At 51.6% G+C, this 13,266-nt stretch overlaps 2 protein-coding genes across 10 annotated transcripts in view; one reads left to right on the plus strand and one right to left on the minus strand.

Annotated features, from left to right (window-relative positions):
- The window catches only part of PKP4 (plakophilin 4), a 70,754-nt gene extending 64,398 nt beyond the window's left edge, over positions 1-6,356 (minus strand). For 2 of the 4 annotated variants that reach the window (XM_065070106.1, XM_065070104.1), the window contains exon 1: positions 6,198-6,356. The gene's annotated coding sequence lies outside the window, so the exon portion shown is untranslated. The remainder of the gene's footprint in view (positions 1-6,197) is intronic. The other 2 variants (XM_065070109.1, XM_065070108.1) reach the window with 1 other exon arrangement.
- Positions 6,357-6,482: 126 nt separating this feature from the next.
- Positions 6,483-13,266, plus strand: part of CCDC148 (coiled-coil domain containing 148) — a 55,510-nt gene continuing 48,726 nt past the window's right edge. For 3 of the 6 annotated variants that reach the window (XM_065070112.1, XM_065070115.1, XM_065070117.1), the window contains exon 1: positions 6,485-6,687. The gene's annotated coding sequence lies outside the window, so the exon portion shown is untranslated. Of the gene's footprint in view, positions 6,688-7,184; positions 7,331-9,400; positions 9,506-13,266 lie in introns of all 6 variants that reach the window. The other 3 variants (XM_065070114.1, XM_065070113.1, XM_065070116.1) reach the window with 3 other exon arrangements.

Here is a 13,266-nt window from a genome sequence, read left to right on the forward strand (position 1 = left end):
CTTCACTTGTGCAGAAGCCCTTTAAATCAATTGTGTTACACACACCTTGGTTTTATTTTTGTGAAAGAAACGCTTCCTTTTTAAGCATGTCACACTGACACAGGGGTCAAGGAGTTATAATTTACCTGAAATTATTTCAGAGATCAGCGAATTTTAATTGTTTGTTTAAACTGGAGTTACTACAAAACCTGTCACTACGAAATGAGAGATATTGTGCTGAATCTCAGCAGATTAAATAAGATATATTAGCGCTAGTGTGTCAGAACCGAGAGCTCCCGAGGGCGCGTGGCAGCGAGGGGGCTCTGCTGCCCCGGCCCTGTCCCCGTGCCACAGGGACACAGCGGAGCCGCCACCACAGCCCCGGGGGCCACCAGCCGGATTTACCTTCATGGCAACAAGCACAAGCACTCGCCCCACGTGTTGCGCAGTCACAGAAGGTTCTGCCTCGCCGGGCGGATGAAGCAGGTGTGGGAACCGGGAGGACTTCCCCGGGAGCCGCGCGGAACTGCACAGCACGCGCTGCCTCCCGCTGGCTTGGTGTTCCAGCAGAGATGGCATAACTAGGATCATTCAAGGCAAATTAAGATCTGCAGTGGGTGCTCTCTATCTGAACAAGTGCAATGCAAATGCTTTTGAGAACTTTTATTTAAAAATGCCCAAAGTACAGCACAGGTGACAGCCTCGGGCTTTCCACACCCCTTGTGTGCCATAATGACGTTTTGTTAAGAGGGTGAGGAGAAGTTTTTTGCAGCCACACAAACAAACAGAAATCCAGATTTCTGTTAACACTTCTTCCCTGTCTCCTGACAGCTGAACCTCGTTTGGGAAAAGCAGCCCCGGCCGCAGCCAGCCCAGCTGCTCCCCGGCCCCCGTGAGTCCTGGCCCGGGTGTCCCCTCGCTGCTCCTGCTCGGGCGGCTCCGGAGCCAGGGGCAGCACTGCAGCAGCACGTGTCCCCTGCAGAGCTGCGTCCCACCCAGCGCACCCCAAACGCCCCAGCCCCACCGCGCCCAGCACGGAGCGGGGACAAACCCCCGAGCAACCAAAGCCGGCTCTTACACACCCCACACACTGTGTGCAAGCGTCTGCCTGGCAGATCCAATAGCTGAAGGGTAATTTCACTCGCTGCCCACAACTACCACCCCACGGTTGCATAAACAGTAAATACTTCACCTATCTCCCCATTGAGCTGTGATGCAGAGAGCGAGTTCCAGCTTGTATGCCTTCAAAGCGCTTACAATACATTCCTTTTTTCCTCTTTAATAATGAATTCATCGCAATACCAATCAGAATATTAGATTAGCTATAGTGTTGATTTAAGGTTCACAGAACCCCCTACATTTCACTTAGATCACTGAGATCACAGGTATTTTATAAGTAAAAGGCCTCACTGCATAGGGGAGCTGAGGGGTGGGGAAGTCTTCATTTTAATTATCCCTTCCAGAATGGATCAACCACTCTCAAATAAAGTAATAGCTCCCAGTTTCATTTTCTCCACTGCAATGAAGGCGTACTTAAGGTAAATTTGAAAGGCGTTGAACAGGAAGCTGACTGGTCTTCAATTTCTAGTGCTAGGTAAGAACTGTGTAAAATGCTATGCAATTGAAAAAGGACGTGGAAGACATGTAAGAGATGACCATGGAGACATTTTGGAGAAAAATGGTGATTTCTTTTTCTTTTGTTACCACAACATCTTAAAATTGCGATGATAGGAGGAAAACACATGTATATTAAAATTATGCCTTTTTAAAAGAATTTCTGTTAAAAATGTGTCTAGTTTAAAAACACTGAAACACTAAGAAGAGTTTTTCGCTGCCTTTCCCAAAGCGAGCTGCCTTCATTCACCTGAGCCAGAGGGATGCGGCGAGCAGGACCAGGGCTCCCGGCTCCTGTGCCCAGGTGTGCACGGGCGGCTCCAGCAGAGCCTCACAAAGCCGGGCGGCCAGGCGCGACTCAGCCAGGCCCGACTCAGCCTCCAGGATGAGCTGTGCCACAGTCACCAGCCTGGTCACCGCCGGACTGGACAGACACGTCCTCCCACCTCTGAGCGCTGGGAGAGCAGCCAAACCTCTGCCAGATACCATCCCAAGATCTGCCTCCTTAGCTTTTCCTTCTGATGATAGTGTTGGGAGTTTCATTATTAAAAAAGCAATAAATTAATTCACTGCGAAACTGGAGAGTCCTTCCCTCTTCCCAGAACACACGTGTCTCCCCTCTGCCTCGGCAGACAAGCCAGCGGGGCGCCAAGGGCAGCGAGTGGGAAAGAGCAAAGGTCCCAGCGCTGGTGCCAGACACACAGATCTGAACCGGCAGATTGTTCTGCGCAAGCAGCAACTTTGGGAAGGTCACGAGAGGTGGATTTTGGCTGTCCTCACCCACCTCTTCCCTCCCTGGGCAAACCTTCCCCAAACAGAATAAATGAGTATTCTGTTTAGATAAACAGGACATGAAAAGTTCTCCAACGTATCCAGACATACCTCAGGCCTTAGGAAGCACAGCTGAGCCCCAGAGAAGCTGCTGAGCAGCCCAGGAGGGCTGGGACTGGCGGTGCCTCCGCTGCCCTCGCTCCTTCCTTGGGCGCCCCCTGCGCAGGGACCAGGTGCAGCTCTCACCAAGCGTGGCAGGGCCGCGCTCACTCTCACCAGTGGCAGGGCCGCGCTCACCCACACCAGTGGCAGGGCCGCGCTCACCCACACCAGTGGCAGGGCCGCGCTCAGCTCTTGCTCCGTGTTTCCTCTGTCTTCACTAGTGCTGGAGCTGCCTCATTGTCAGCAATATTTGCAATCAGGATGAGAACAGCAGCAATATTGACAAGCCATGCCCAGAAGCCCAGCTCAGCTCTGGCTTCCCGTGCACTTGCACACAAAGCTACGCTAGCTCAGTATTTTTCCCTCCCCAACTAGCAAAGTTGAAACCAGTTCAGATTACTTTTGGAGTGACAGTACCTGCCATATCCATAACTATTTTTTGCCTCCTTTTCATCAGAGAAAACAACCCACACAAACCTAACCAAAACCTCTGAACTGCACCAACACAAGGTACTCACGCGGCTTTTATTCAAGACGACAAAACCTGCTCCTTCTGCAGCAACTCCCCAAGTTGTTTCTCCCAAAGGGAGCCTGGCTAATGAAGTTACTGTTCAAAGCTCGTTAGTCCGCAGCACAGGACACCAGGGCGGGCCCAGGGGGCCCAGGCTGGGGCGGGGGCTTCCCCACCACCACCAGCCCAAGCCTCCCGTACTGCCCATAAAACTGCTCACGGGGACCGCTCTCGTTAACCGGGCTGTAAACAGCTTTAAGGGAGTGCAGAACCCAGTTCTAACCTACACTCACTGACTTGGTTGAATATAATAGGAAAGTCAATGAGAGCAATACAAAATATGTCTGATGACAAGCTGACAGGTAATTTTTCCAGACAAGTATCACAAGGTCTACTTGTTTTTAAGGCATCTTTTCTGTATCGTATTACAATAACTACATTCTAGTAATAAACCAAATCATTCTTGATTATAGTTACAACAACTCCATTAAGCTCACAGAGGTGCCTGATCTAGTCAGTGCAATCCTGTGACAAGTAAATAAGCAGATAAACGTTTGCAGAACTTGCTCATTTTCAGCATCACAATTAAGGAAAACAAAAATTAAGACAGTGCTCCGAGTTGCACATCTTGGAACCGCTTCAGCCTTTCCCTTGTTATAAATATATTCAAATAACCTACCTCAGTGGAAGTGTACAGAGTTATTTGTTTCCTGTTTTAATATGCAGTGTTTCTTCCAGTGAGGCTTCTCTTGCCGTGCATGTACATTTCCTATACTAAACACCTGACACGGCTTACTAATTAAGATTACTAATATTTTTATGTGGCACATGCTATCATTCAATATAAAAATAGCCCAAAACACATTACAGATGTTATTTTGCTAGTATATAAAGCTGCTATTCAAAAAAAGTATAATATCACTTTCCTTGTTTACATTGTGTGACTGAATTAGTCTGTCCATTCGAAAAGGACCCTGCGGTACTATTGAAAACACAAACACCAAGAGATGTGTTATATTGTAGACTCTAAGAAAAATGAGAACAAATCTTCCTCCTTTACAGACGACTGCTCTCTCAAAACTTGCTCCAACTGAGTTTTATAGGAGAACCTTTATTACTATTACTGCTATTTATCCTTAACATCTACCAAGATGAAAGGAAAAAAAGACATAATTTTTACTGGAAAAGGCCCATCAGCTCTTCTACCTTAATTAAAAATATTAATAGCAACTCATTTCAGTAGCAATATAGCACTTTACAAGCCATTTCAACAAAATAATGTTATTGCACCCTGTCTTTCCATGGATAGGTTACATTCATTTGCATGCAATATTGTAACATTTAACAAGACGCTGCCGCAGATCAGTGCCAACAATGAGCTCTTGCCCCCCAAACCCACTCCTCCCATTTTAAACGTGACAGACGAGTCCGTATGAATGTACCTCCATACACTAAACAAGTACATTTAGCAGGTTCCCATGTTTTCATATCAGTGTACATAATACTTAGCGTTTACCTCAAAAATACAGTTATTAGTTAAAGGGGAAAATGTTATCATCCTTGTCCTCTCCTAATCTCTAAACTCCAAGCTATCAGGAATAAGAATGCTGAAAAAAAACGAAAAGCTGGTTAATGAAACATTACTCCTGCTAATCCAACCACACCTTTTCCTTCACACAGACAGATCTTGAAGCAATGACTAATGTAAAATTAACACGGAGCAGAAGGTTATTAGGAAAAAAAAGTACAAAGGTCTACCGGGCAAACACAAGCCCTTTGGAAACAGCCGGCTCTCCGGTGAGGTGCTGGTGCACTCTCAGGAGCCAGCTGGGAGGGGAACAGGACCAGAGACGGCTCAATTCCTAAACTGGTTTTCTGTGGTCTTTGGTATTTCTACCTTCTGCAGAAATTACAATCACCTAAATATATTCTTTTGCTGAAACAGCCTAGGTTCAGCATCAGTGTAATTTTATTCTTCCAAGACTTCATTTCCCAGCTGTCCCAGCCCTAGAGATGGAAGTTGCATTCAGTAATTCGTATCTGCGGATGCCCTGGCCAGAGCACTGCGGAGCGCGCCGGGCACTCTGCTCCAGCCCAAACCCCAGCTAGCGAACGGCCACAAGCAACACCCGCCAGCCGTGCTCACCCCGTGCCTGTGCTCCTGCTTCTTTCCTTTTTTTTGTCTTTTTGAGCGGGGGGTAGATGGGGGGAACTGCAAAAAGTTGCCGGCTGCGGCAGCCGCGCTCCCCGGGCGCGGGCAGCGGACCCCCCGGCGCACCCCGCGGTCACGCAGAGGTGAGCAACCGTTCTCACGGTAAACCACGCTCAGGGAACGAAGCGCCGGGAGCCCGCCTCGCACCGGGGACACCGGCACCCGATACGGAAACACCGCGTTCCTGGGTTCCGCGGCCCGAGGAGCCCGACACGGGACAGACGGGGCAGCCGGCGGCAGCCGGCACCGGGCCCGGTGCTGCCCGGCTCGGCGGCCGCCGCGCTGACCCTGCCGGACGGGAGCGCAGGCCCAGCCCGTCCGTGGGCCCCTGAACTTTCCGCCCCGCGCCCCACGGCCGCGGGCGCTGCGGGCGCGGTCCCGCGGGTGCGCTCCGGCAGGGCGGCCCAGCCCGCTGCGGCTGCCGCTCCCGCCCGCGGCGCCGCGCACCGCCCCGCGCACACGGCGCCCTACGGCGCGGCCGCGGGCTGCGCATCCGCCGCGGGCTCGCCCGCCGCCGCGGGAAGCCGGAGCGCCGGGAGGGAGCGGCCGAGGCGAACCGGAGACGGCGGGCCCGGGCTCGGCGACCCCGACCCCGCTGCGGCTCCCGGCCCGCGCACACCTGCCCCGCGGCGCCCGCCCGCCCCAGGCGCCTGCCCCCGCCGCCCAGGTGCCCGCCCGGAGCCCGGGGCAGGAGCCGGGCGGCGGCAGCTCCGCCCGCAGGGCCCGCGCGGCGCGGCTGGCACCGGCGGCGGCGCGGAGGGCACGCCGTGCTTCGCCCGCGCGGGAGGGCGCGGCGCTGGCGAGCCGGGCGCGGGTCCGCCTGAGGCGGCGGCTCATCGGCCCCGCTGCCCCGGGCCCCTGATGGGCTCCGCCGCGCCTGCTCGCCTCCCGCCTCGCCCGCGCGGCGCCCCGGGCAGCCCACGGCCTCCCCAGCCCTCGGACACTCACCGGCGGAGGGAGGCGCCAGCGGGCGGCGGGCCGGCCCCGCTCAACGCCGGCGGGCCGCGGCGGCCCTAGCCCGGGGTCTCCATGGTGGCGGTGGAGGCGCCGGCGCCGCCGAGCACCGTCGCCCGCTCCGCCTGGCCTCGCTCCGCCCCGCTCGTGACGTCAGCGCAGCGCCCTGCCCTGCGCCGCGCCCATTGGCCAGGCGCGGCGCAAGGCGGCACTCCATTGGTGACTGCCTCGCGTTAAATCCGCCAATGGCGGCGGCACTTGAGGTTGCTATGGTTACTGATGCTGTGAGACGGTGGAGCGGGAGGCGCCGCCGTTCCCCCGCGCGGGGTTCGCGGTGGAGCGGTGCGCGGAGCAAGGCGGCTCCGCGCCGCCCGGCGGGCCCTCACCGCCCGGCGGGCCTGCTGGGCGCGGCCGCCTGCCCGAGCCAGCCGCGGGGCTGAGAGGCTCCTCCGGCGCCGCCGCGGAGCCCGCCAGCCTCCTCGCGGTGAGTGTCCGTTCGCGGGGCGGGAGCGGGCGGGGCGCAGGTGGCTGGAGCAACCGGTTGCAAAATGGCCGCTGCGGGGCGGCGCGGTCCTGCCGCCGGCAGGGCGCCTGGCGGGGCGGGCTGCCCCGGAGGAGCCGGCAGAGCGGTGACCGGAGCCGGGGCGGCCCGGGCTGCCGGGAGCCAGCCCCGAGTGCCGGGTGCGGGTCCGACAGCCTTTCCCTCTGCTCACACCCTGGCGGGTCCAGTCGAGGTGTTCGTGAAAGAGCAGAAGAACGCTTTCTACAGTGTTTTAAAATCTCACCGTTTTGAAGTTTCTACTAGTGGCCTAACAAAATTTATGTTGTAAATAGTTATAGATGCAGAGAAAATCCAATATGTTTGAAGATACTATAAAACGCTTTGAAAATGGGTTTTGGGTGAGAGGGTCTGTGTTAAATGCTTGGCCTTCCTTTTGAGTTACGTGACTGTCCCAAACTCAAACCCTCCCTGTTTCCCAGGGGTTTCCGACAGTACCGTTTCCCCAGCCCGCTGCTCTTACAGCTGCGATGGGACACTCACTGCTGCATTGACCAATATGAGGATGATGCTGTAAACAGCTGAAAGAAGCAAGATCAGCTTGCTGCTTGAATCTTGCCAGAAATGCGTATGTTCTCGTTTTATTCTGTTATGCTTTTGCCTTTTATCTTTTCCTGATGCTTGGCTGGTGCACTAAGTTGTCTCCAGACATTCTCCTGTTGGCAGACTTGGATTTGGGGTGTAACTCAGCAGCCCATGCTGAGATTGTCTTAAGAGATTGTCTCCTTAACCCCCTTCCCCTGTTGCGTTGGTGCAGACTGTGCAGGAATCTTGCAGAAAACTAACATGAAAATGGTACCTGCACTTTTACTGGTGCCTTTTTTTCCGTCCGGGTTGGTTCTCCAGGTCAGTGTGCAACGGGAGGTGCCATATTTCTGTGTGGACATAAGGACATGTGATAACACTGATGTGGTTTAGTAAGTGCTGACACTACAGGTAGAACTGTGTCCTTAGCCTCTGTTCAGACAAGAGCTGCAGATAACAAGTAGGGGGAAGCTGAACAGGGGGAGTCACCTATAAACTCAGAATTCATATAGTCCCTTCTTTTAATTTCCCACTGGCAATATGGCTGCTATGCTGGAAACTATGTAGGTTATTGATATAATTTTAACCTTTCTAATATTTGTTGCGCTTTGTATGGATTAATACAGTAGGAGCTCTTACAGTACGATCATATGCCAAATGGAAAACACCTGGCAGATGTAAACAGGGGTCTTGATTCCTCACTGCCCTGAAAATCTCATGATTCGTGCTGTGTTAAGTGGATATAAAATGTTACCAAACCAGAACGGTGGTCTCCTTCTAGGAAACCGGAGTCCAGAGAAATAATAGCAGAAACTTAGTAAAACAAGGAGTAACAAGGGTAAAATAAGATAAGCATGGGAAGGGTCAAACAAGACTGGAGAGCAAGAAAGAAGGAAAAATAAAATGTGCAGTCAGGATAAGTAAAGGGAGGAGAAAGCAAAGAACCTGTGGGCGCAATGACTTCCATTGGTTGCAGGGTTGCTTCTACCAAAGGTGTACTGTGTTAATTAAATCAACTTCATAGCAGCCTTAATGGGTTTTCACCTGTGCTTTGGATATGGCTGCATTGTCTTAGCGTCCACAGCCACACAGCTGGGAGAAAAGGCAGCTGCTTCCTTGCCCCTGCTGCTGGGTGTTGCCGTGCTGCGGGAGGCACGGCCCCGGCACGACGTGGGGGGCACGGTGCCGTCTCCAGGCCCTCCGGCCGGGGGCTGCGACCTTGGCCAGGTTTGGAGCGGGCTGTTCCCGGTGCCCTGGATCCCTGCGGAGCCCCGCGCTGCAGGGCTCTGCGCTGGAGCAGCATGGGGAAGGGAAGAAATAGCGGTGGGGAGGAGAGAGTGGTCCTGAGCCAGTTTGGTTTGGCACAGTAGAAGTATAAAGAATTAAAATATTTTGAGGTCCTGTCAGATCTGCAAATATATTGAATATCAGTGAAGAACAGCTATTTCGTTCTAGCTGGTATTAGTCATACAGGCATAGCTTTTAAAACTTGTTTTGGCAGGGAGAGCAGCCACTACATTATCTAATTTGACTGCAGCCCATCCCAGGCCATTGATTCTCACCCAGTTGCCCCTGTACTGAGCCCAATAGGGACAAAATATGTTACGGAAAGGCACCCCATTTTAACCTCCCAATAGAAAGCTGCATACTGTAGTGATTCTTTTGACTTCTTATTCCACTAGTTGATAATAGCCTTCGTCAATTACATATTTAAACCCCTGTATCAATTTTAGGATCAGCAACAAACAAGAACTGTTTCTTTTTATTTGCCTTTTTCAGGCAGTGACTTGAAAGTAAGATGATCTTTGGTTTTCATTCTCAGCATCGTTCAGCAAGCGCTGACTCCATTATGTTTGCAAATCTTATAAAAATCTCATGGCATGGTTTCCTTCTTATCCTTCCTGGTTTCTAATGAGCCTTAAATGGGATGTCTTAAAACGATTGTGCTTCTTTTCCAGCTTTTTACACGAGCAATTTAGTTAGTGGGTATTTGCTGGTTGTTTTGTTGCTACTGTGCTCCTTCAGTATTTCAAGTCATTAATATGTTGTTTTGCTTCATTTAATCTATTCTGAAATTAATCCAAATTGCATTGTCTTCTTTAATATTGCACAGATGTTCCTCGCAGGACTGGCACGCCTGTCTTGAAGTTTAGCATTGTTTCTCTGGTTGCAAGATCACCTCGGTTTTCCCATTGGGTGTAAACGTGGTGAGAAAATGGTAACTGTTGCCCAGGATGCTCGGCCTTTGGAAGCGCGGGTTATAAAGATAAATACCATTCCCAAAAACAGTGTTGCCCTTGTTTCTCTTTTTCTGGAAACTATGCAGTGCTACCTGTTTTATCTGTGATTTCCAACAGGTGCTGAAATTATGAAGGTTTGGCAAAGAAATAACGGGAGCAGAGTGTGATGCCCTCGGCGGGGCGGCTGAGCCGCGGGCACACGGGGAACGATTCAGAGGCATGGGGGGTTCTGCCCCCATTAAACCCTGCAATCTGATTTCAAATGTTACTGCAGGCCATGTGTTGGTGTCATGAGAACTCAGTCCATCATGATACAATTGGCTTTGGGTAACTTGGAAACGGTTACTGCTTTTTAAACTAAATTAAATGAATGTTCTGCTTTGTTATTGTTGAACTGGGGAGGTGTGGCACCTGATGGAAGGCGTATTTCTGAAGTAGGGTGGGCTAACATTTTTCTCTTTCAGTGAGGGCTTTCACAGGAACTTAAAGTTTCAGATAGCAGCCTTCAATTTTAATAAGAAGGCAATGAAGAAAATATATATATGCAAAAAGAAGTTTGGTTCTTATTTATGGACTGTACGTTTCCAAGGGCTGTAAATGAGGTGCTTCAGAGAAGCATGCTTTGATTTTTGCAGCGGGATGTCAGACAACATCATGCATTGATTTAAAGCGAAGGTGTGCCAAACGCCTGGCCTGGCCAAACTGGCAAAAGCTTTACAAAATGATACTGGTTCTGCTGACAGAATAACCCGCAGGGGCTCCTAAATCACGTGGGTTATCTGTCCCTCTCGCCGGCGTCTCACAGGCTGCAGACAAACTGCTGAGTCTTCAGCCGTGCTGCCGGCCCCTCGCGGGAGGGGATCCGGGGCTGGGGTCACGGGGTCCTGCTTCCCCCTGACCCCAGTGGCCCTTAGGCCTGGCTGTGTCTTCTCCTTAAGCTCGGTTTGTGAAACAATCTGTGAGAGGCCTGGTGCACACTTGCTCTGAAATACAGCCAGAAATGTGCAGATCACTGCAACTGAGAAAGCCGTAGCTTCTCATAGAGTGTAATAGGAAAAAAGAGCTTGGCTTAAAGAGGAATTTGACTTACTCAGAGTAGTGAGTTCTGGAAGCACTGCTAAATGAAAACTGCTCCGCATCCAGCATAAAGTAAGGCAGCTGACTTCTGGCTGGAGCTCATCAAGAAATCCCAGAGGTGTGCACAGCAAAGGGTCTGCCAGCGCAGCCGTGGGGCAGCGAGCGCCTCCACGCGCCAGCCGTGACAAAGCCTGCGTGGAAATGGGGTAGGTGGGGATGCTTCCAGCTTTCAGGTTATCATCACAAAGTTAGATGTTAGCGGATGGTATTAGTCCTATGACACGTTCTCTCCCGGTTGCTTAGTTAGTTTCGGTGTTGTTGGTGTGTGTCTTTCAATGTGTGTTAGTTCTCTTAGAAATACAAACACTTCCTTTCTGTGGTGTATTTGTACAATATGAAGAGTATTTAGTATCGACCCAAACTTTACAAAACACTCTGGTGCGTTTAACTTGCGCCTGCAGCTCCGTGTAACCGGAGGGGCCGGTGCCCTGCAGAACAGGCCCTCAGCACCAGGCCTGACTGCGCGGCCGGAAGAACGGCACCGGAACTCTTATGCGGAAACAACAGGCAGATTTTCTTCTTGCACCATTTGAAATTATCTACATGGGTAATACGACTTTGTTCTGAGATATCTTTTAAATGGTGAAAGCGTTGCAGTTTTTAATTTCGCACGGATGGAGTTTGAAGTGCTGTGCCCTGTGCAGCTCCGAGTACCGCCTGCTAGGGCAAGGAAGCGTTTTCTTAAGCTACTAAAGTGATAGGTTGTTCGCGTTTTCCTCTTACGGTGAAGTCAAATGTTCTAGTTCTGTATAAGCAAGCAGCATTCGTTTGATCCATTTTAGCACTTAGAAGGCAGGTCAAATTTTGGACATGAGCATCATTTCATTGGTGCTACTAAGCAAAGAAATCCTAATCAAGGAAGTTATTTCCCAGTGGTTTTCTGCACTGTTAGGTCTGGTCTCCTTGTTCATGTGAGTTGGATCTTTTTTGGTTTAAAACAGAAAGAACACTATCATTTTTATATGGGTGGCTGAAACACTTGGTTCCGAAATGCCTTAAGAGATAATGAAATTGCAATATTTTGTTCCACTAATATATTAATAAATCTATTTATAGGCTCTCAAGCTACTCCTTTGGCTTTGTTTTTTACTAATAGAAAAAAGGCAAAGTGAAGAAAGAGTCAAGGCAAAGCCCAGGTGCTTTGTTGTAAGCAGAGGATGTTGATTCTAGGGCAATTTTCTGTTACAGTATCTTCTGTTGCACTAAATGAGTACCGTGGATCGAAGCATTTCACCTGATGGGTGCTAGAGCAGCCGTGTGGGAGGCTGCTCGCTGCACCATTGCGAGTATCCTGCTTTCCACGTGGACTAGCGAACAAGCAGATTTGCTTTACAAGTCAGACAGTTAAAGGTCGATTTAACTATACCTTTGTTATTTCTTGAGTAACGGAGAAAATTGTAGGGTGCTATAATGGATGACTCAGACTCGCATCTTTAAATTAGTATGCTGAAGTATATTGTTTAATTTGTAACTTATATCCAGGAAGCTAGATGGAACATTAAGAATATAAAAAGTATATAATAAAACCCCAAATTTCTCATGTTCGAATCCAAAAGCCTGAAAACGCTGCCTGTGAGCTCTTGCTGTCAGCTCGGCGGGTCTGCCGGGGTCTCCCCGTGCCCGCGGTGTCGCTGGCTCGTGGCAGCGCGGCGCGTGTCCCAGTCCCCGCGGTCCCTGCAGAGCTGCAGCGGCGGGTCTGCCGGGGTCTCCCCGTGCCCGTGGTGTCGCTGGCTCGCGGCAGCGTGGTGCATGTCCCCGTCCCCGCGGAGCCGCAGCGGCGGGTCTGCCGGGGTCTCCCGGTGCCCGCGGTGTCGCTGGCTCGCGGCAGCGCGGCGCGTGTCCCGGTCCCCGCGGAGCCGCAGCGGCGGGTCTGCCGGGGTCTCCTGGTGCCCGCGGTGTCGCTGGCTCGTGGCAGCGCGGCGCGTGTCCCGGTCCCTGCGGAGCCGCAGCGGCGGGTCTGCCGGGGTCTCCCGGTGCCCGCGGTGTCGCTGGCTCGCGGCAGCGCGGCGCGTGTCCCGGTCCCCGCGGAGCCGCAGCCGTGCCGTCTGCGCTGCCGGCCTGGACCTTTGCTCAGAACCAGCCACCAGTCCGAGGCGCAGCTGCCTCGCTCGGGTCGAGGTGGCGGGTGGCCTGGGTGACTTCATTTCCTGCCCTCTCTTTGGCCCTTGCCCACTCAAAAAACATTGACTTCCTTTCTTTTATTTGCTTGTTGCAATGTTTTCCCTCTACATGAAACGTTTTTGAAGTGTGTTTAATCTTGTATTTGCTACTTGCAATGTGCAAAGAGCGAGGGCGAGCAGTGGCGGTCCCGTAATGGACAGACGCTCCGGGAGCGGGTGAGCTGTGTCCCCCGTGCAGTGACAGGGTGCTCACGGAGCTGATTGTTTTAAGTGTTACTCAAATTGATCTTCCTACTTTGGATTAAGTTTTACTTAATGAGGAAGTAACGAGATTATAATAGACAAAAAGGACTATGTCTCTTTTGGGAATGCACCATTTCTGATACTTGACTTTATTTCAAACAGATCCATAATTCTTTCTTTAGGGAATGCAAATTTAAATGATAATCAAACTGTGGGACTTTTCTAGCAACTGTTTTGAC

Source organism: Columba livia, chromosome 7, assembly GCF_036013475.1.
Source record: "Columba livia isolate bColLiv1 breed racing homer chromosome 7, bColLiv1.pat.W.v2, whole genome shotgun sequence".
NCBI classification, from domain to species: Eukaryota; Metazoa; Chordata; class Aves; order Columbiformes; family Columbidae; genus Columba; species Columba livia.